General features: G+C 48.0%; 1 protein-coding gene across 8 annotated transcripts in view; it reads right to left on the bottom strand.

Moving 5' to 3' along the window:
• The window catches only part of SGMS1 (sphingomyelin synthase 1), an 88,653-nt gene that overhangs the window by 42,734 nt on the left and 24,495 nt on the right, over positions 1–21,424 (bottom strand). For 2 of the 8 annotated variants that reach the window (XM_085583981.1, XM_085583982.1), the window contains exon 3: positions 9,492–20,920. The exons of 4 other annotated variants lie outside the window; for them this stretch is intronic. The gene's annotated coding sequence lies outside the window, so the exon portion shown is untranslated. Of the gene's footprint in view, positions 1–1,018; positions 2,151–9,491; positions 21,373–21,424 lie in introns of those variants that run through there. 2 more of the 8 variants (XM_085583979.1, XM_021537074.3) reach the window with 2 other exon arrangements.

Here is a 21,424-nt window from a genome sequence, read left to right as displayed (position 1 = left end):
AGAAACCTCTGGTATTTTTTAAGGACCTGTAACTACTCCCAAAGGCTGACTTCGCTTGGGTACTGTTTTGCTGCATCCACAATTTCCTAGAGCAAGAATAGCTCAATTTCTCCTCCATCCACACCAAAGAGCTCCAATCCAGAACATCTCCACAGAACTTCCACTGTATGTTGTGTTTCCTAAAAATCACTGTCAGAGGTTTTACCCCTGCAATTACAGGTCACAAAAATGCAGCTTGGTTGGGAGTTAAAAATATCTAATAGGGAGTAAAACGGTGAAGGTAAATGCTTCAACTTTCTAGAGAGGTAGACTCACCTTCTTGGCTGTTTATTTACGCTGAACTGTTATATTTGCTGTGGGTTTGGCACTTCTGCAATGAAATAGGGCTCAAACATGCTCAGCTTCATACTGAGCTCTTCAAAACCTTCAGGTGTTACTTTCTGTGTCTTCTACAGCTCACAAGCAGCAAAAAGTAGCAAATGCAGCTTCAGATGTCAGAAAATCTGACCTTAAACAAATGTCTTTAGATTGCAAACTAGGCTACAAACACAATACAGACTATTCAGTTTATACCTTTATAAAACTATCACCCAAATTCCTTATTTTAGACTCAGACCGAGCACAATAAGAATAGAAAGGCTTGGGAAGTTTCAGAGCCAGGGCTCTGAAGGGCTTAGAAAGCTACAGATGAGGCAAAATTCAGTTTTACTGTAAGGAAATCACTTCCACAGTGCAACCACAATATTTGGGGAGCAGGGGGGAGAAGCAAAAGCTGCTGAGCATCACCCGATGAGGGGGGCCAGCACCCCCTGAGCTGTGCATGCAAGCAGCTGATGAGACAAGTCCTGCTGGATTATTAAAGAGCCCTTGTCCTGAGCCTGGAGGCTTTCAGCAACTCATTTCACAGCTCCTCTCTAAAACCACCCCAGAGTTTCACGCCTCCACCCCTCGGAATGAGAAGTTCACTGTTTTTGGGGGTGGATGTCAGTGCATTAGTCAAACAGAAAAAGGCGTTTACCTTGCCAGGCTTCCTGTCCTTCCCAGGTGATAATTTCTCTGACTCTCCAGGCCTCCCTTCTCCCCAGCAGGAGAAGAAAGGAACGCTTTCTCCTGCAGGTTTGCTTTCAGTTTGGCTCAGACCGAGAGATTTCTTCCAAAGCAAACACTCCTGCAACGTCACCGCGGATATAAATAGGCAGAGGAGAAGGAGGGAGAAGCACAGCCCTTCTGGAGAGACTGGAAACACGCAAGTGAGGGAGAAGATCAGACAGAAATAAAGCCTTTCTTTTCCTAAAGCGACACGCACAGCCTCGGCTCGGACACCACAACCGGGCTGAAGGATCCAAGAGAAACATTGCATCCATCCATCAGAGTGGAGGTTCTCACAAAGCCTGGCTTTTGCCAGGAGCTGAGCTGTTCTGCTGCCACCCTGGAGCTCACACACAGGGCTGCACGTCCAAATAAACACCAGGAGAGCCACCTGCAGCCACCCACCCAGGTGGGCACGCAGGAGAGCCTGCAGGGCTCCAGGGGCCATTGCCCTGGATCCCTGGAAGTGCCCATGGCCAGGCTGGATGGCGAAGGAACACCCTTGAGAGGGGATCTCATCCATCTCATCTCTCTCTCCTGCCCCTGGGAGTGGATCTCAGCCTTACAGAGAGGAAAGAACTGGTCAGGGATGTGAAGGTCTGGGCACCTCTGCCTGCACTGACCATGGAGTTCAGAGCCCTCAAAGGAAGGAGCTGAGGGAAAGCTGCACCACAGCCCTGGGCTTTAGGAGAACAGGCTTTGGCATCATCTGCAGGGGTGTGCCTGGAGAACCCCCTGGGCTTGGAGAGGAAAGGGACCCAAAGGAGCTGGTTGGTAAATGGATCACCTCCTCCAGGCTGAACAACATCCCAGCAAGCAGCTGATGGAGCTGAAGGGACAGGAGGCCCCCATGGAGAAGCACAGAGCTCCTGAGCAGAGCCAAGTGCAAAGAGCAGGGCAGGGGCAGGTGATCCAGCAGGAATCTCAGAACACTGATCCTGCAAGGTCAGATGATCCACGAGGAATCTCAGAACACTGATCCTGCAAGGTCAGATGATCCACGAGGAATCCGGGAACACTGATCCTGCAAGATCAGATGATCCACAAGGAATCCGGGAACACTGATCCTGCAGGGGCAGGTGATCCAGGAGGAATCTCAGAACACTGATCCTGCAGGGGCAGATGATCCACGAGGAATCTCAGAACACTGATCCTGCAGGGGCAGATGATCCACGAGGAATCTCAGAACACTGATCCTGCAGGGGCAGATGATCCACGAGGAATCCGGGAACACTGATCCTGCAAGGTCAGATGATCCACGAGGAATCTCAGAACACTGACCCTGCAGGGGCAGGGGATCCAGCAGGAATCTCAGAACACTGATCCTGCAAGGTCAGATGATCCACAAGGAATCCGGGAACACTGACCCTGCTGGGGCAGGTGATCCAGGAGGAATCTGGGAACACTGATGGGGCAGGGGTGGGGCTAAGAGAACCAAAACACATCTGGAATTGAATCTGGCAAGGGATGTGAATTGAAGGGTGCCAGCGAGGCCAGCCTTTGGGAACTGCAGGCCCCTGAGGCCAAAGGGGAGATCCAGACAAAGAAGACTTCTCCTCAGTGGAAGAGGATCAGGTTAGAGGCCAGGAGGCTGGACATATTCATCCCATGGGACCTGGTGCTGAGGGAGCTGGCTGCTGTCACTGTGAGGCCACACTTGATGAACTTTGGAAACCATTTCCAGTTACCTCAAGGACAAGAGGGTGATCAGAAGTAGTCAGCAGGGACATATGAAGGGAAAAAATCCTGCTTCACCAGCCTGGCCTCCTCCTAGGATGAAACAATCCTGGTGGATGAAGGGAGTGCAGAGGATGCTGTCTGTCTTGGCTTTGGCAAGACTTTCAACACTGGCTCTTCTCACACCCTCAGATGAGCTGGCAAAGTATGGGGCAGCCAGAAGGGCAGGGAGGTAGGTGGAAAAGTGGCCAAATGGGCAGGCCCAGCAGGGAGAGGTCAGTGCCACAAAAGTCCAGTTGGAGGACACTTCCCACAGGTTGATATGAGAGCCAAAATCCTTTAACCTCTTTTAATGACCTGGAGGATGCACAGAGTGTGCTGGTGACACAATAACTGGGGTGAGTGGCCAAGACACCAGAGGGTCACACTGCCACTTGGATCAACTCTAAAAGGCTGGAGCAAAGGGCAGGCAGGAGCCTCACGTGTTCAAACAAAGGAAAGGCAGAATCCTTCCTCCACCTGGGGGGGAGTAACCCTGGGAGCCAGCACAGGCTGGGAGCTGACAGACTGGGAACAGCTCTGCCAAGCAGGACCTGTGGGTCTGGTTGACAACAAGCTCCCAGGAGCCAGCAATACACCCTCCCAGCAAAAAAAAAAAAACCACACCAGCTGCATCACAGGAGTGACCCTTCCCCTCTGCTCAGCACAGGTGACACCATTCCTGAAGTGCTGGGCCCAGTTCTGCACTCCTCAGTGGGAAAGAGACACAAAGAGAATCTGGCAAAAGGCCCTGGACAAGCAGCTCTGGGTGACCCTGCTCAACAAGGTGACCTTCCAAAGGTCCATGGACCTTCTAGAGGTCCATGCCAAGCTCAGCTGGGCTGTGATCCTGGGAGCCTTCAGCCAGTCCACTCTCACAGCCTGACATCATTTGTGAGAGCCACAGGAATTCAGAAGCAGCAGCTCAGCCCTGTGTAAGGCACAGTGCCACAGTGTCACAGGCTGACAGTCACAGCCCAGCTCAGCAGGAGCACCTGACATGGGCCCTGTCTCACGCCTGGGGTTGAGATTCAGTTCCCAGCCCTTGGCCGTGATTTGACTCCATTTCTGCTTTCTCAATGTGACACAGGGGTCAGAGACTGGCAACAGACCAGTCAGGAGGTGTTTCATCACTCACATTCCATAAAGATCCCTTACAGTCTCCCTCTCCCTGAGTTTTGCTTTCCTTTTGCCCTTTTTTTTTTCCTCAAACATCACCATTGGGATGAACGCTTTAAAAAAGCCCTCAGCTCCACAAATGCTCTGTTACACCTCTAAAAACCAGAGGATGATTATCCTTCTTATAACAATGCAAGAAGAGTCAGACATGGATATCATTTAAGTTTTCAAGCCAAAATCTTCATTAACTTAGCAGGCAACTACTTCTTGCTGGTGTAAAACAACAGAAATACTAAAGTTTTTTTATTTTAAGGCCAAAAGATAAATGAAAGTTGTAATTTCTTTAAATGTCCAGCATACCCTGTTCCCACAGCTGGAAGTGGTCTAGCAAAAAGAGGCCAAGTGAGAGAAATCAGCAAAACTGTACAGAATTGATCTTACCTATCAATATTTCACCCTAAAAAGGAGGGACAGGGAAGAGTCCATGCAATATCCAGGTTTTTGTCCAAAAGCTCCCAATAAAACATGTTTTTCTGTAACTGTCAGTGCATTTGCCTTGCCTGGTTCTCAGTTTAGCACACCTCCTCCTCCTCTCTTTGCACATACACTGGGGGCAGAGCAGGGACAGGGAGAGCCCAGCTGGGCTCTGCTGTGCTGGCAGCTGGCACAGCTGGGGCCAGGGCACTCGAGGTCTCTTCACACAGCTAAAGAGAAAGGCACCAGTGCAGTTTTAAACTGACTCCCTGCAAGCATTGGTTCACAAGGATTTAAGGCCATGCACGGTTCTGGCTTCTTGCCATGGGTGTTCTCCCAGTGTCAGCCTGGTGTCACCAAACCCAGATGCTCCACGTCACAAGGGACTGCTGGGGTCAGCTGGCCCAGGCCCTGCCCCAACCAGGTGCATTTTCTGGTAGGGTCTATGGCCATACCATGGTTCCATCCAGGAGCTTGGAAAGGTTTTATGGACTGTTCCTCTTGTGGCTACCAAGCTGGATTCTAGTATAACACAAAAGGTTGGGCTGGAAGTGTCTGAGAGCAGCCCTGGAGAAGGACCTGGGGGTGCTGGGGGTGAGAGCTGGGCCCCAGAACCCCCCCGTGCCCTGGGCTGAGCCCCAGCGTGGGCAGCAGGGGAGGGGGGGATTCTGCCCCTCTGCCCCTGTGCTCAGGTGAGACCCCACCTGCAGAGCTGCCCCAGCCCTGGGGCCAGCACAGGAGGGACCTGGAGCTGCTGGAGAGAGCCCAGGGCAGGCACCAGGATGAGCAGAGGGATGGAGCAGCTCTGCTGGGAGGAAAGGCTGCACAGCTGGGATTGTTCACCTGGAGAGGAGAAGCTCTGGGGTGACCAAATTGTGGCCTGAAAGAGCTACAAGAGACATGGAGAGAGACTCTGTACAAGGGATGGAGGGACAGGACACAGGGAATGGCTTCCCAGTGCCAGAGGGCAGGGATGGATGGAATATTGGGAAGGAATTGTTCCCTGGCAGGGTGGGCAGGCCCTGGCACAGGGTGCCCAGAGCAGCTGTGGCTGCCCCTGGATCCCTGGCAGTGCCCAAGTCCAGGCTGGACTTTGGGGTTTGGAGCAGCCTGGGACAGTGGAAGGTGTTGTTGCCTGTAGCAGGGGTGAAATGAGATGGGCTTTAGGGTTCCTTCTACTGTTCTGGGATTCCATGAGTAGGTGCACAAAGGCAGCCCCAAAACAACACACATTCCCTGCAAAGATCCACACAGGGGCTCAGGTCCTCAGCTCACAGATTCATCTTTAAAATTCCTGCAGCTGTGAACTTGAAGACTAGACCAGCATCTCCAACCATCCAAGCAGCTCTTCCTGGGGAGGCTGAGGAGTTGCCTTACACCTGTGGCACTCGGGGCACACAACAAATCCCATTTATACAGGACTTTTGGGTAGCACAAGCCACTGTTTCATACTGAATTAAACCCCATAAAGCAGAAGCAACAAAACACAGAAAGAACTACTCTGGACTTGCAAGGGAAAGGAGAGGCTGCTAATTACAGCCCAACTCAGCTCCTCACTGTCAGCCAAGCATCACCAGCCCTGTCTCTGTGTCACCCTGCTGGAGGACATTACCAGGAGGTTATAGGTGGCATTGAAACCCAGAACAAAGCAAACCAAGGGGGAATCAGGGATGCTGCATGTCCAGCACATTGCTGTGCCATCCACCCCAAGGATCCTGGGATGCTGCTGGCAGAGAAAGGAACAATTGGGAACTAAAACCACAGGCACACACACATGAAGAGAAATTATTATATATTGAAATTGAACATCAATCCAGAGGCAGCCAGGACTCCATCCTGCCCCAAAGAAGCAGATCTGGAGCCTGGGTATCACCTGAGGCAGCTACATACCCAAGATGTATTTTTGGAGTGGCCCTGAATCAAAAAAAGCAGGAACTGAAGCAGAGGGAACATCCTTACACCCACACTGAGGGCAAGGATGGTGACCAACCATAAACCAACACAGCACAGCCAGGCTTTTCACTGCCCAACAGAAACCCCAACAGAGTTTAGGATGGTTCATCTGGTGACAAAAGGAACGGTGTTCCTTTAACAGGGCAGTGTGACAGAGAGAACACAGTAGCTCTCCCTCCTGCCTAAGAAATGCTGCAGGACTTTGTCTGGTCAATATGTTACAAATGCAGAAAGATTTTGACACAAAAGACCTCCATTATTCATTAAACACTTGCAATACCAACATCTTCCCCCTCTAAGTCACTGCCCTTGCTTAGTTGCTCTTGCTGTTATGAATGTGACCCTTTGTTTATACAGCAACAGACTGGTTTTGGTACACTGCTAAATAAAGGAAAATTCAAACTTCCACATCCATCATGCAGTTCTAAAATAAAACAGGAAAAAACTCACTTTGTCTTCAGCATCCCAAAATGGACCAGGCTTTCCAGGGCTTTCAGTCCTAAATGAAAGCTGACCGTAAAAAAAATCCCTTGTAAATGTTTGTTATTCTAATTTTAACCTCTGGACATTTTTAGGGCCAATAATAAAACAAGATCAAAACCCAAGAGAGCAAATAATCCACACAGGGATTCTCTCCTGCCTGTGCTGGTTCAAAAGTCTTTCTGAGATTTGGGAGATATTTTTATTTTTAAATCTCTGTTTAATTTCTTGTACTGGAAGCATTAAATCCCACCACGATGTCAGATCAAAACAAGTCTCTTAGAAAGCAAGGGACAAGGATTCCCATGGGAACCAACACTGTCCAATATAAATACCCACAGAACCCACTGGGCAGCAGAAACCCCTTTTTAATTTGCCTTTTCATGGTGAAAGGAACTCAAGGAACACAGGGATACCTTGTGCCAATACACTCTGGTAAGCACTTCCCCAGGCTCTGTTGGATCCCACAGAGCTCTTTCATCCACCCAAAATCTCCAGAAGTGTTCAAAACATTTCTCTCAAGCCTTAATTGCATCTTTATGCATCCAAACCAGATACAGTCACGGTTCCACAATAATTTTCATGCCCAGACCCACTTTTTTGGTTTCTAACAGGGGAACAGACCACAAAATCCTTGTGGATTTTGGACCAAGAGTGAGATTTTGGACAAGAGTGAGAGCAGCCAGACACTGTGCAGCTGGTGTCACCTGCAGAGACTCATCACAGTGGCACAGGGACCACAGCTAGCCCAAAATCTCCAGGCAGAACTACAAATTAAGATCTCCAGGACAGCAGCTCTGTTCTTCTTTATGCTCCTGCCCACAAAGGTAATCCCTTAGGTGCAACCAGACACCCTGCAGTGTGTTTTGGAGAGTTACTAAGAGAAGAAAAAACAAACAACCAAACAACAAAAGCCAAAATTGGGCTGCTGGGGTGAGCAGCTGCCTGCAGGGATAAACTTCACTTGCAGAGTGCTGGTGCCAAAAGGCTTTCCCCAGTAATTCTGACCTTTATTCCTTGGCCAGCCTTGTCCAAAAAAAGCAGTGAGAAGAACTATTCCTGTGTCTCACAATTCTGGCCCTCCTGGCTGTATTATAGCCTAGAGTCTTCTTCCATTTTATCATCAATCCAAGTAACAAATCCATAATTTCGCTGTTTAGCTTCCCTGTCCACCCTACAAGCTTACCACACACGGATGGGACTGCCATAAGCTGAAAAATGCACCTTCCTACAGCTTTGGTGGCCAGTGGCCCCTCAGTTTGATCTCCTGATCCACCTGCTATGGGACCTGGCATTTCCTTGTCAAATACAAGCTGAATTTCCCTATTCCAAGTCTTTTCCAGAGTGCACACAAAGTGGAGATGCCCCTATCCTCGACCTAGAGATCAGAAAAGGCATAGTTCTCTGGAGGTATCATCCCTCCTGCCTGTCCAAAGACATCCTCTGGAGACCTCACTCTGTGTCTGTGCTGCCCTAAATCCTCGTCCTCCCTCTGTGTCAGAGTTGCAGTTTGATTCCTGAGCTCGCAGTTGGGCTTTGTTTAGAGGGTTCTCCCCCTCCTTGTTTATTTTAATCCATAAACCTACACACCCATAGCTCCAAAAATAACAAGTGACAGCAGAAAAAGGCCTCCAACACAGCAAAAAAACCTTAAGCACATCATCAATACAAAAGCACTTTCAAACATAGAAATTCAAAACCTCAACAGCACCAAGCAAGTGCAATAATGCAATTTTTAAATGAGCCCAGGTCAATAGACAGGATGCCAGTGAAGTGACCTGTGTGACAAGTTACAGCTGTTTGTTGGGAAAAAAGATGTCACACTTCTGATTCAGTCTTCCCTTTAGTTTCAGATCTCTGGATTAACTGAGCTGGCCACATATCACAGTTCTCTCCCATCTCCAGCTTTTCTGTCCCTGTGACCTCTGTCTCACACCACAGGTCTAAGACTTTTTAGCAGTGTCACAGCAGTACTTTGCATATGATGACATAGAGGAAATAGCTTCTTGTTAACCATTCCAAGGGTAAGAATCAGCAGGAAAAGGCCATTGCAGGCAGCTTATGAAACACTAATTACACGAGGAGCAGGCAATCCTGGAGGTGAAAGGCATCTGCCAGCCAGGCTTTTAGTGGGGAAAAGGAAGAAACCTGACATCAAGACAGCTCAAAGTTTGTAAATCTTACCTAGATGAAGGTAATTATCTCCTTATTAAGTATTCCACACTTATTTACAACGGTTACAAGGGCAAATCTCTGGATTCAGGGTAACCATCCTGCGACATGCACCCTAAAGTGCAGAATGGTTTGGGTAACCTCCCAACCCCCTGCCACACAAGTGATCAGTAACTAAATAACAGGCCAAGGACTTGTCCTGAGCAGTTTATGCTTAAATCATCAGACTGTGCAGAAGAGACAGGGAAAAAAATTAAAAGTATGAGTTAATAGAATCTTGCTGCTTCCTGCTGCACACAGGCTTGTTTTTTTCCTGCAACTACAGAAGAGGGATTTATTTTTTCCAGCACCACTTTCAGCTGCCACAAGCAGGCTATTGTTTGGATTTACCCAGGCAGCAGCAGTCCCCATGCAAACCCAGGGCAGCAGGATGGACTGCCAGGAACTGAAATGGAACAGAAGGGAGAAGAGAGATTTGTACTAAATACCTGCTTGGAGCAAAGCCAGAGGAAGCACATCAAAGAAGTCCTGGGATACTTCCCAACATCCAGGTGCCCGCAGGGATGGTGTGCATCAGGTGACAGCTCAGCAGCCTCTTCCAGCACACATCTCCCAGCTCGTGCCCCAAATCCAGGCAGCCCCAAACTGCTCAGGCTACGTCTCTGCCTCCTCCCCCGCACACCACGGCATCCTCTCCCATTCAAGAAGTGATTCCCCAGCCCTTGGACACACCAGAATGAGTCATCTGGGTGCACTGGTGCCTTCACGCCAAAAACTCCTGCTCGTCCCCGGCGGAGGGGCTGAAATGCTGTGAGCTCACTTGTAGCTGTGGCAACAGGAATGCAAATCCTGCCACACTGAAAAACTTCACCACCAACTCCTCCACTACACGGGGACTATGTGTGAGCAAAAGCAGTTTTTTTTCTCTTCCTCCCTGAGGATAAATTGGGTTTGTGAAAGCTGTGCCCTAAAGCGAAAATCCAATCGGCAGGGCAGAGTTAAACCAGACACACATTGCTTTAGCTGTGCTTCAGTGCACACAGAAAACAGGCACAGAAGAGTTTGGAAACAGGATACAAAACCAGGTATGAGGTCTCTCACTGCAAGGGCTTTACTCACTGTTTACACCTGGTAAGGAGCTACTTCATTTGCAGCCCCCAGTTTCAGGCTAAGCGAGTTATACCACGGCTGGTTTAATACAATAAAGTTACACTGGATTTACAGACAGGGAGGAGAAAATGGCTATGAGTTAATTGTTCCCTGGCAGGGTGGGCAGGCCCTGGCACAGGGTGCCCAGAGCAGCTGTGGCTGCCCCTGGATCCCTGGCAGTGCCCAAGGCCAGGCTGGACAGGGCTGGGAGCAGCCTGGGACAGTGGAAGGTGTCCCTGACATGGCAGTGGTGGATAAGAGGGCTTTATGGTCCCTTCCAACCCAAGCCATTTTATGATTCTATAATTAAATTATCTGTTTTTCAAAAAATGATCAGAATTCTAAAAAATATCAACATATTGGAATGTAAAACCATGAGCTTTTCTTCGGGGATAAGTAGGATATTACTAACAAAAATGCAGGCCGTAACTGCATACAGCAACAAGAGGTTAAAAACAACTGAGGGGGTGGTGAAGAAAGAGGGAAAAAAAAAAAAAAGCAAGCCTCACCTAACAAGTTTCCAAGAGCAAAACCTGTGTGAACTGCAAGACCTGAATTGCAAATTTAGCTTTGGTGAGAATTGTACCTCACTTGCAGGGTATCTACCTGTGGTTTGCAGAAACTTCTTAGACAAGCTTCAATATCCTGAATGGCAAACAAAGAGTAAACTCCCACCCTGCATGTTGAGAAATTTGGGTGGGGAACTGGGAGATTTCTGGGCTTGGTGGGGGCTGGTGTTTGTTTGGTGCCTTGTGGTTTGTTGTATTCTTTGTTCCCCTTTCCATTTGGGTTCTGGAATGCAAACTGTTTTCAGGAGTAAAAACCCTGCAACCTCAGCTTCACCTGCGAGTGAGCAGAGGCAGTGCAATCCCACAGGCAGGTTATTCTGTCTGGGAGCAAAGCAAAGAGCTAAAAGCAGAGGAAAAGGAGAGTTACCATGGGATACCGGGATGCGTCACTTCTCTTGGCTCTCCTGGCGCCACGTGACACCTTCAGCCACCAGTGAAGAACTCAGCAGATGGGATAGAGGAAAAAAATGGAAAAAGGTCCCCAGATTATAGCAAAGTTTAGGCTTTAAAATCTATTGCTTATGGCTACAGAAATAGAGGCAACAATATTTATCTATAAACCAAACTATCTGTCTATAAATCTATTGCCACGGAGCAGTAAATACACGCTTTCCCTTCCAGCAGTCATCACCATCTACATTTTTCAGTTCCCTACAGTAAATTTAGCCCAGGCACATGCAGAAATACCACCCTTGCCATCTCAGAGAGAACTATCACTTGCCTTTCAGAGGAGGCAAAGCAGGTCAGTAGTTTCCACCTCGCTCATAAATACAGAAGCAGCCACTTGACAGCAACAGACACGAGCAGGCAGAGTTCAAGAGAGATCAGAAGAGGGATGAATCACTTGGAATTTACTCTCCTGTTATCACACAGGTCACCAAGCCCATGCCTTGGGCTGGAGCCCACTGAACCAAGAGTCTTTCCATTTTCGAGGTATGGCTGTTGAGCATGTGTGTGCAGCATGTCACTGACCCCACACATGCTCACCACTCTTGGGTTTCCACCCCACTCAGACCAGGATCAATTCTCAAACAGCTCCTGCTGCGAGTCTTTCTTCTCTGCACAAAATCCCAGAGTAGTCCCATGTTTGAGGATTTCTCCCCTCCTTTCACAGCAGCCAGTTTCTTTCTAGCAGATCAAAACAGCTCTGATTCAAAGGACTTCATTCCAACTCCATCCTCCTCCACCTCCCAAAACCTCCTAACACCCACACGCTGCTGAACAGCAAAATCTCCAGGGAAATTCAGTCCTTCCATATGGCAGCCAAGCAGGCCCCTGGGTGTAGTAAAAAGCTCTGTGCAGAGAGGAACCTTTGCCCTCCCTGGGTGAAGGTGCAATCCCAGCGTTCCAGCTCTACCCAAACATTGCATCAGGCTGGGAATCCAGTGTGCAGGGAGCTGCTGGGGCCCATCTGCCTCCAGTGCACCAGGGTAACCTGAGCATCACCCCAGCACCAGCTGGCACGCTGCCACCCCAACCCACCCGCTCCCAGCACGCTCCAGACTGCAGAATTTTGGGAAAGGAACACAGCCCAATCAGCCAAGACAGCTGCTGCTATCATCTGCTCCTCAACACCAGCTTTTTTATCACCTGAATCTTTTGCTATTCCTCACCTGTTTCCCATTACCTACCAAAACTAGGAAATCGTCTGGAAGCCAAGAAATCCCACATTTCATCTGCTACTCCAGGTTGTAGCCCCTGTGTTACACAGCTACACAACAGCTGGGTGTTATTTCTGACCTGCTTAAAAAAGGAAGCTTCAGGTTTCTACAAAAAGACAGTTATACCTTTTACAAAAAAGGGAATGCAGGTCCTGCACCTGGGCAGGAACAACCCTGGGCACCAGGACAGGCTGGGGAGGAGCTGCTGGAGGAAAGCAATGGGAATATGGATGATTTAAACTTACAGGAATAGCACAAAGTTATAACAAACATATTCCATGTTATAGCATGAGAACAGCAGCCGGTTTTATGGCTGTTTTATAGCACTTGTAGGAGGAAATTTTTAATACTGTTTTATTCTGAAAACTGCTGAGTTTGTTGATTTGCCCTTGTGGGCTGTGCTGGAAAATAAGGAAGATATTTTGCTCTGTGGGGAAGGACCTGGGGGACACCGAGCTGTCCCCGGGCCAGCGGAGGCTCCTGGGCCAAGGAGGGCAATGGGAGCTGGGGCAGCAGAGGAGAACTGCACACCATCAAAGAAAAGCTCTCCCTCTTATAAGCTCATTGCTTCCTTGCTTGTTGTTTTTGGGGTTCTTTTTTTGAATGAGGAAGGCTGGGTACAGTCATCTTCCTTGAAGATGCAAAGCTCCCAATCTGTTTAACATTCCTGTCCTCGCTTCTTCCCCTCATGATCATTTCTTTATTTATCTCCTTTAATAAAACAGTCGTTCCATGCCTTTCATCACCTTCATCATCCTTTGCTGAACCTTTTTCTTTTTGGAAATGGAGGATTCAGGACATGGAAATTCATGGAGAAAAAGGTCATTTTTATAATTATTTTTACTGTAGCTTGTTCTGTTATCTACTCCTTCCCTAACAATATTTATTCATTTACTACTTTGACTTTGCAGCTATTTGCAGTGAAAAAACCTCCCAATTCAGAAAAAAGCCTCCCAAGAGCAGAATAAAACCCAAAACTAATAATGTTTTTGCATGCTGCCAGTGTTGCAGAAAACAAGCATTAGGCTTTAGAGACAGGAAAGAGCCTGCAAAATGCAGTAACTTCTCAATATCATGAAACAGATACTTCCAAAACTTTTCTTAAACCAGAGCAGCAGAAAAAGGCATTAACCACATCCCTGGCTGTGCATGTGCCTTCCTCCACTCAGCTGAAGATCATTGTTGGTAATAAAACCTCAAATAAATACACATACACATACCTAGGTCACCTGTATTTATTATTTCCTCATGCAGCACCAGCAAATTGACCCCTAAGGAGGTGCACAGAAAATGACCTGGATTTTTATTAGTAACCAATTGCTGCTCACAGTCCCCACAGTTCTGTGCCATTAATATTCACAGTACACCCAGGGGCAGAGCTGTAGCTTCAAACTCCTGCTGGGACACAGATTTTTAATTTTTAATTTTTTTTCCCTGTTTTCAGCATCTCAAACTCACAGGATGACAACACAGGATTGCTTTGAAGTGTCCATTTTCACTCTACCTCAAATTACCACAGAGAATCAGGCCCTGGCTGAGTATCAGGATTCTCCAGATAAAACTAAACAACCAATGCATCAACATGGAAACAATGGGTGGGTTTGTGTAAACAGAGAAGAGCTTCAGATTTCCCATGACTTTTACAAGGATGGTGCCTCTTGCACAAGCAAGAAGCAGAAGGATGCAAAAAAATACTTGCTGTTTTATTAAGCCAACTTATCTAAGTTTTTAGACTTGTTTTTTGCAAGGCTGTGGTGTAAAAATGAAGCTGTTCCTTGGGTCAATTTGTCAGGTACTCCTACTGCACAGTTTTGGATGCTGTAACAGAAAGGAAGGGTGAGAACAGGGATTTCACTGAAATGACCATCTAGAACCCCCCGTTGAGAAGACAGATAATAAACAGGTCCACAAAAAAACAGACTCTTAGATATTCTGATGCCTCAGGTTTAGGTTTTATATATTTCAGATTCTCTGCTGCTTTAGTGTATAGGTCTGAGCTTCACATTAAGGCACGGTGAGCTCTCTGCACAGAGCAGGGAGACAAAACAATTCCTTCTCTAGCTGGGCACCAAGGACAAATTATCCAATCTCAGGCCCAAGAGCACAAACAACATGGGCTGATGAGAGAAAAACAAGCAGGATGGGACTTTATAACCTAAAGCTGGAATTGGACAATGAGCTCCAAGGTGCAAATGGAGCAGAACTGATCCCAGGGAGAGCCCCCGTGAGCACTCGTGCATTTTGGGACCATTTTGGTTCATCTTGGGTGCAGCCCTGGCTGGGTTCTGGTGCTGCCCAAGGTGGATCCATTGAGGAGATCCTTTTAATAAATCCCTGCTTTATTCTTGAACTCTGTCCAGCCTCTGTTCTAGGTCAGCCTTCTCAAGGCATCAATTCCATATGGAATTTCAGGAGGAATTTCTCCATGGAAAGGCTGCTCAGGCCTTGGCAGGGCTGCCCAGGGAGCTTTGGAGTGCCCATCCCTGGAGGTGTCCCAGGAAGGGCTGGAGGTGGCACTCAGGGCTCTGGGCTGGGGACAAGGTGGGCACTGGGCACAGCTGGGACTTGATGATCCCAGAGATCTTTCCAACCCTAATGATTTGAATTTCAGGCTTCAAAAGAGTTCTCCCTTGTAAAATTCAAACCACATATCTGTGGGCTGTGAAACAGCATTCCTCTGCTTGGGGCACTCTTCAGGCAGTCAGGTTGTTGTGTGCTCTGTCCCATTCTTTTCCAGGATGTCACCTCTCTCCAGACCATCTCCCCCCACTGTTTTCCCTCTGTACAGGGAAACCTTCCTGCCCTGCCCATGTCCTCAGGGGTTCTGAGCACAAAACTCATGTGCTGGCTTTGAGCAGCCCTTACAAAGCACCAACACAACCTTGTGCTGAGTATTAGTAGAGTGTAAGAAAAATCATTTGGAGAAACAGCAGCTACAAGAGAGCTCCTTGCTTTATCTCCTCTGTAAACAGCTTTTAAACTGCCAGCTACAGCTAGGAGCTGGAGACAGAAGAGACATCCCTGCAGCTGCTGACAGGTAAGTTTATTTGAGCTTCAGCACAAGCATTTAAAGATGAAAGAGCACAAGGAAGGTGCTGAAAGACAGCTGACAGCTTGAGGAGTACGCACTGGTTTTCAAATTGTTTCTGTGATGTAGGGTAATGCATGTGATCACAGCATTCACCAGGAATTAGATCATCCATTTAGCAGCAAGTTTGCCTGATCAACTGTCTGGGGACTTCAAACAGATCAGCAAAACTGCAGAGCTGGAGACACTGTCTTGGTATTCAGCTGCCTTCCCTGAGAAGCTTCCCAGAGACCAAAACATCGGCAGGGAAATCAGAACAAAACATTGAGAGCAAGCTGAGTGCTGCCCCTGAATTTGGGAAGCAGCACCAGGGCAGGGCACTCCAGCTGGCACAGACCACCAGGACCTGGGCAGGGCAGACACCAAGAGCTGCCTCAGCTCATCTGGATCAGCACCAGCACCCACAGAACAGCTGAAGCCACCCCATTAACATACCCTAATAATGACACAGCCATTGTGCAAAGCCTGTCCCTCACCTTTCTGCCTTTCTGGATGTGCCACACACAGCTCAGGGAGCTCCCCAGGCTGCAGCAGCTTTCCAAGAAACTCTTAGCAAAGCGTGGGGAATTTAGTGATGTGTCGGTGTCTGGAGATGACTGTGAAGATGCTTCACAATGTAGGGAAGGGCAGGGAGGAACCTGGAGATGGGAGCATGCTCTGGACAGGAGGATATTTAAACTTGCCTGGATGTAGCAGGGATGCACACATGATTTGAATAGCTGGGACAGTCACACAGAAGTCTGGTGACAGAGCAGACACCCTGTGTTGGCACTACAAAATCCCTCAATATGTTCATATAAAAAATATTTCCCCCACCCTTTGCTGTGTATTTATCCTTGCACAGCAAAATACGTGAGGTGTAACTTTTTGTCTTCTTTAGTAGTACATGAAAATCTGTCAGAACAGCTGCTGGCAGCCTTGCAACTCCTCCCTGGGAATGGGGACAGCAGAGGCAGGGCAGCTCAGGCCAGGAAAAAAAACCTTTTCATTTTCATGCATCTTGCAAACACAGAGAAAAACATTCAAGGAGTGAACCGAAACAAAGCATCTTGTGCAAGAATCCAAATAACTGTATTATCTGCTAAACAGTAAAACTGCAAAAATGTGGAGTCATTTTAAACAAATGCATCTGTCATTAAGATAATGACCAAATGAGTCAGTGCTTATCCAGTAAGAGATATTTAAAAGAATCACAGAAAGGTTTGGGTGGGAAGGGACCTTAAAGCTCATCTTGTTCCACTCCCTGCCATGGGCAGGGACACCTCCCACTGTCCCAGGCTGCTCCAAGCCCTGTCCAGCCTGGCCTTGGGCACTGCCAGGGATCCAGGGGCAGCCACAGCTGCTCTGGGCACCCTGTGCCAGGGCCTGCCCACCCTCCCAGGGAACAATTCCTAATTCCCAATATCCCATCCATCCCTGCCCTCTGGCACTGGGAAGCCATTCCCCCTTGTCACTCCGTCCCTTGTACAGAGTCTCCATCTTTCTTGTTGGCTCCTTCAAGATACAATCTGGTCACCCCAGAGCTTCTCCTCTCCAGGTGAACAATCCCAGTTGTGCAGCCTTTCCTCCCAGCAGAGCTGCTCCATCCCTCTGCTCATCCTGGTGCCTGCCCTGGGCTCTCTCCAGCAGCTCCAGGTCTCTCCTGTGCTGGACCCAGGGCTGGGGCAGCTCTGCAGGTGGGGTCTCACCTGGGCACAGGGGCAGAGGGTTTAATTCAACACAGGAACAGAGCCTGTTCCATCCATCTAAGGACTGAGGCTGGGGAAAAACAACTGATTAACACCCCAGCTTTCCCAAAAGGCACAAACCCAGGGTGCTGCCCTCAGTCTGTGGCTCCCAGGGTGCAGAGCAAGAGGTGCCTTAAATCTCTCAGCGTGGTTTGAATACAGCTCTGCTGATTGCAAAGAAAGCAGAGAGCAAAACAAGATTAGAGCTCAGCGAGACAGCGTGCCCCTCGTGAATCCAAATAAACAAGACATTTTGAACTATTTCCAGCATGACTTCAGCACAAAATAACATTTGCACATCAGTGTAATAGCTGATGTTTTAACTGCTTGTTAAGGGAGCAGTCACGAACTGCAGCCTCGAGTTCAGTGGTGGCTGCTCAGCCTTCAAAGGAAGCAAAAAGAGCTGTAAAAGAGCAGTGCTGCACTTGAAAGCCTTTCAGAAAGCACTAAATTTATTTGTGTTCACTCTTGAACCCAAGGACCCATGGCCTGCCCTGTCCCCACATGCCTTGTGTGGATGATGAGGCACTTGGAAGGAGCTGGAATGGCAGCAGCCCTTAAATCCCAGCTGAAACCTCATGGGCTCCAGAGTCAGGGAGAAAAGGGAGCCAAAGCCAAGGGCACAAGTCCAGAAGATGCAAACAGGAGGGAAACCCCAATTTCCCTTTGAACCTGTGCAAGGACTGGTGACACACCCTCACAGGAAATCCTATTACTGGGGGCCCTAAGCCATGAATCAATCCCGGAGTCATTCAGAGCCAGCCTCAGGACAAAGGAACAGTCAGATGCTAATTCAGGCCACAAAGCTGAAGAGGGAACGTTCCCTTTTTGGATGAAGGATTAATCATCAGCAAGTACAACCTATTTTCATTAACTGCAGCCATTTCCTGCTAGCACATCCTTTCCATTTTCCAGGAAACATGGGAGCAGCTACATGTCTGAAGGCAAATAAATTAGGAGACAAGAAGGAAATTATCCACAGCACCCAGAACAAGCCAAGCCACTGAATAAAGTAACTAAAAAAACTCTACCAACACCCAACTTGATTGATTCAACAAATTGAAAACAGAGTATATAAAATCTCTGCTCCAAAATTCCATTAAACCTTTAGTTTTGCAAATGCCAAAGATGCCATTGCCCAGAGAGGCCGTGGATGCCCCATGCCTGGAAATGTCCAAGGCCAGGCTGGATGGGGCCTGAAGAAACCTGGGATGGTAGAAGCTGTCCCTGTTTGTACCAAAACCACCCAGGCACATCCTGCAGCATCCTCTTAACATCCCTACTTCTCTGGATAGTTTTGATTAATGCAGCTGGAAAAAAATTGGGAGGATTCATCAAACCATTTAGGTTGGAAAAGATCTCCAAGACCACTGAGTCCAACCTCCTCAGTCAGCAGCAGCTTCAAGCTCAGGCTTGCAGCAAAACAAACCAAAGGTGTGACTTGAAAAACCAATGTCACAATCGACGTGTGGCCTACAGAGGACACAGGAAAACTCCACATGATTCATAAATTCCCCCCAAGGTGCTTTTACGTGCGTAGGAAACAGCTACCACTTCTAACAAAGATTATTTGAAATTCACAGGGTGGTGAATTTTTGTGGTTGATGGATTTTTGAGTTTGTGGGATTTTTTTTTTGGTGGTGATGTTTTGTTCATTTTCTATTTAAACATGTGCTCTAGCCACCTGTTGCCCACTTAAGGGAGATCTCACCATTTTGTGTTCTGCACTGGAATTTACTTTTAACCAGTCCAAGCCCCTGCTGTATTCACACACTATTCTATTCCTGAGCAAACAACTTAAGCAGGAATATGTTCAAAAGACTGCACATATGCTCTCTTCCCATGGAGCTAAATGTGGTAGGTATGAGCATACCTGGCTGTAACAAGCTGAAACAAAAATCACTGAGACACAGAAAATGAGTTCCAGGCACAAAGCCCTGCTCTCACTGCTTTAAATAGTCCCTGTTACACTGTGATTACACAGCAATCAGTGTTTGCTTTGCTCTCTGAGCCCAGGGTTTCTCCTTCATAGCCACTGAAATTCAAGTTTAAAACAGAATTCAGCAAGCAGCTCTGTCAAACACATTCCGTGCCAAGCTGGAGGATGAGTATATTTATATAACAAAAGGCTTCCTGGATTATTTTAAGGCTTGAGTTCTGCAAAGGGAACAATTGATGAAAGGGATGTTTTTCCTTTGTTTAAAAAAATAATACTCATAGCAAAAAGGAAAAAAGCCATTGAAGAGACAGCAGTGCCTTGATATTCCACTGTGAGATCCCTGGATCACAGCAGAGTCATCCACATGCTCTCTGACCTCACAAGTACAGAACCTGTGTTGTCACAGGTTGAGATAAATACAGGAAAAAACAGAGGTCACAGAAACCAAGGCACCTGCAAGTGAATATCTGCACATAAATGACAAGCTGTGCCAAAGAAACACAAAATTATTTTAGGTTGGAAAATCCCTCCCAGCCCATGGAGCCCCAGGTGTGCCCAGTGCCCAGAGCACTGAGTGCCACCTCCAGCCCTTCCTGGGACACCTCCAGGGATGGGCACCCCAAAGCTCCCTGGGCAGCCCTGCCAAGGCCTGAGCAGCCTTTCCATGGAGAAATTCCTGCTGCTGTCCCAGCTGAGCCTCCCCTGGCCCAGCTTGAGGCCGTTTCCCCTTGTCCTGTCCCTGTTCCCTGGCAGCAGAGCCCGACCCCCCCTGGCTGTCCCCTCCTGGCAGGAGCTGTGCAGAGCCACAAGGTCCCCCCTGAGCCTCCTTTGCTCCAGGCTGAGCCCCTTCCCAGCTCCCTCAGCCGCTCCTGGGGCTCCAGCCCCTTCCCAGCTCCCTTCCCTGCCCTGGCCACGCTCCAGCCCCTCCAGGGCCCAGACTGGACACAGCCCTGGGGTCCCTCAGCAGGGCCAGCCCGGGGGACAAAGGAACAACCCAACAACACAGACCCAGCCACACCTGGTTGCAATCTTTTCCCTTCAGCACAGAGCAGAGCAGCCTCCTCTGCACCTCTTGATGTTCAACCCCGATTAAAGCTGCATTAAACTTTAAGTAATAGATGTCTGCATTATTCATCACTGCTGTGTATTGGATGCAGAGCAAACAGAAGCTGAATCAATACAGTGACAGGAGCTTCGGGTGTCTGCTCAAAGTGTCACCTGCTCCCAACACTCATGTACTTGAAGAAGGGTGGGGAAAGTAGGAATTTTTCATAACTGCTCTAAACAAGCCTTGGTATTACAGTTTGTCCAGAGCAGTGACCCAGAGGTAGCTTTCAGGGAGAAACAGCTGCAAAAAACCCGCTCATCATTCATCTGACCTGTGACACACAAAACTATAATTTCCCTCTATTTCAGCAGCCTTGGTGTTTAGTCATAGACTTTTTCTCAGGATTTCTGGTGATATTTCTTGATTATGTGGAAAATCCACTGAACATCTTCATTATACAGCCTTTGAGATCCGGGGAAATGCAGTATTGGGACAGCCACAGGAGAGGGGCTAAATCCAAATTTTCCAAAGATGAACGTCTTTGAATTCAGGTGGATTAGGAAGAATCCCAACTGAAAGGTGCTTTTCTGCTTTGTCTCCCACAACGGCCTCTCACAATCAGCCAGTTAAGGCTCACGAATATTTCAGAACATTTTCAGGAAAAAGGCAAAAAGTTTCCCAACTAGGAATGGGAGGCATGAGAGACTTGGTTCATTCAAGGTGCTGGACACTGGGGCTGCACACAAACAAATAACAGCTTTTAGAACACTCTTTCTCAGAATCTTTACACCCAAAACTCCACTTATATTTTCTGATTCTCACTACACCTCCCCTCTACCTCTTCAATCAGTCATGGAGCTTTCCAGCATGGATCAAACCGAACAAAACCATGACAAATCTTATGAGATGCCTTTCAGCAAATCCTCACACAGCTTCAAAGGATTACTAAAGACAAAAACACAAATACATGCAGCAAAAAAGGGCATACACCTTATTTATTCTCTCTTGGCAGGTCATTTATCTATGCCAAAGCCAGAGCTGGGAACAGAACACAGGTATTCCAGCCCCCATTCTGGCTGTCTAAACAGTATATCACTCCAATTTCCACAACCAGAAGGGCAAAGGTTTCCTTACAAGCAGACTTTTGGGAGCATTTATCCATAATCTACATCTTCAAGTTCTGTTCTTAGTCATCCTTCCCTGGAAGCAGCAGAAGGAGAAGATCTAAGGGATCTTTCAG

The sequence above is a fragment of the Lonchura striata genome, chromosome 6 (assembly GCF_050655825.1).
Source record: "Lonchura striata isolate lonStrDom1 chromosome 6, ASM5065582v1, whole genome shotgun sequence".
Taxonomy (NCBI): domain Eukaryota; kingdom Metazoa; phylum Chordata; class Aves; order Passeriformes; family Estrildidae; genus Lonchura; species Lonchura striata.
The sequence above is the reverse complement of the archived record's forward strand: the minus strand, read 5'-3'. Positions and strand labels throughout refer to the sequence as shown.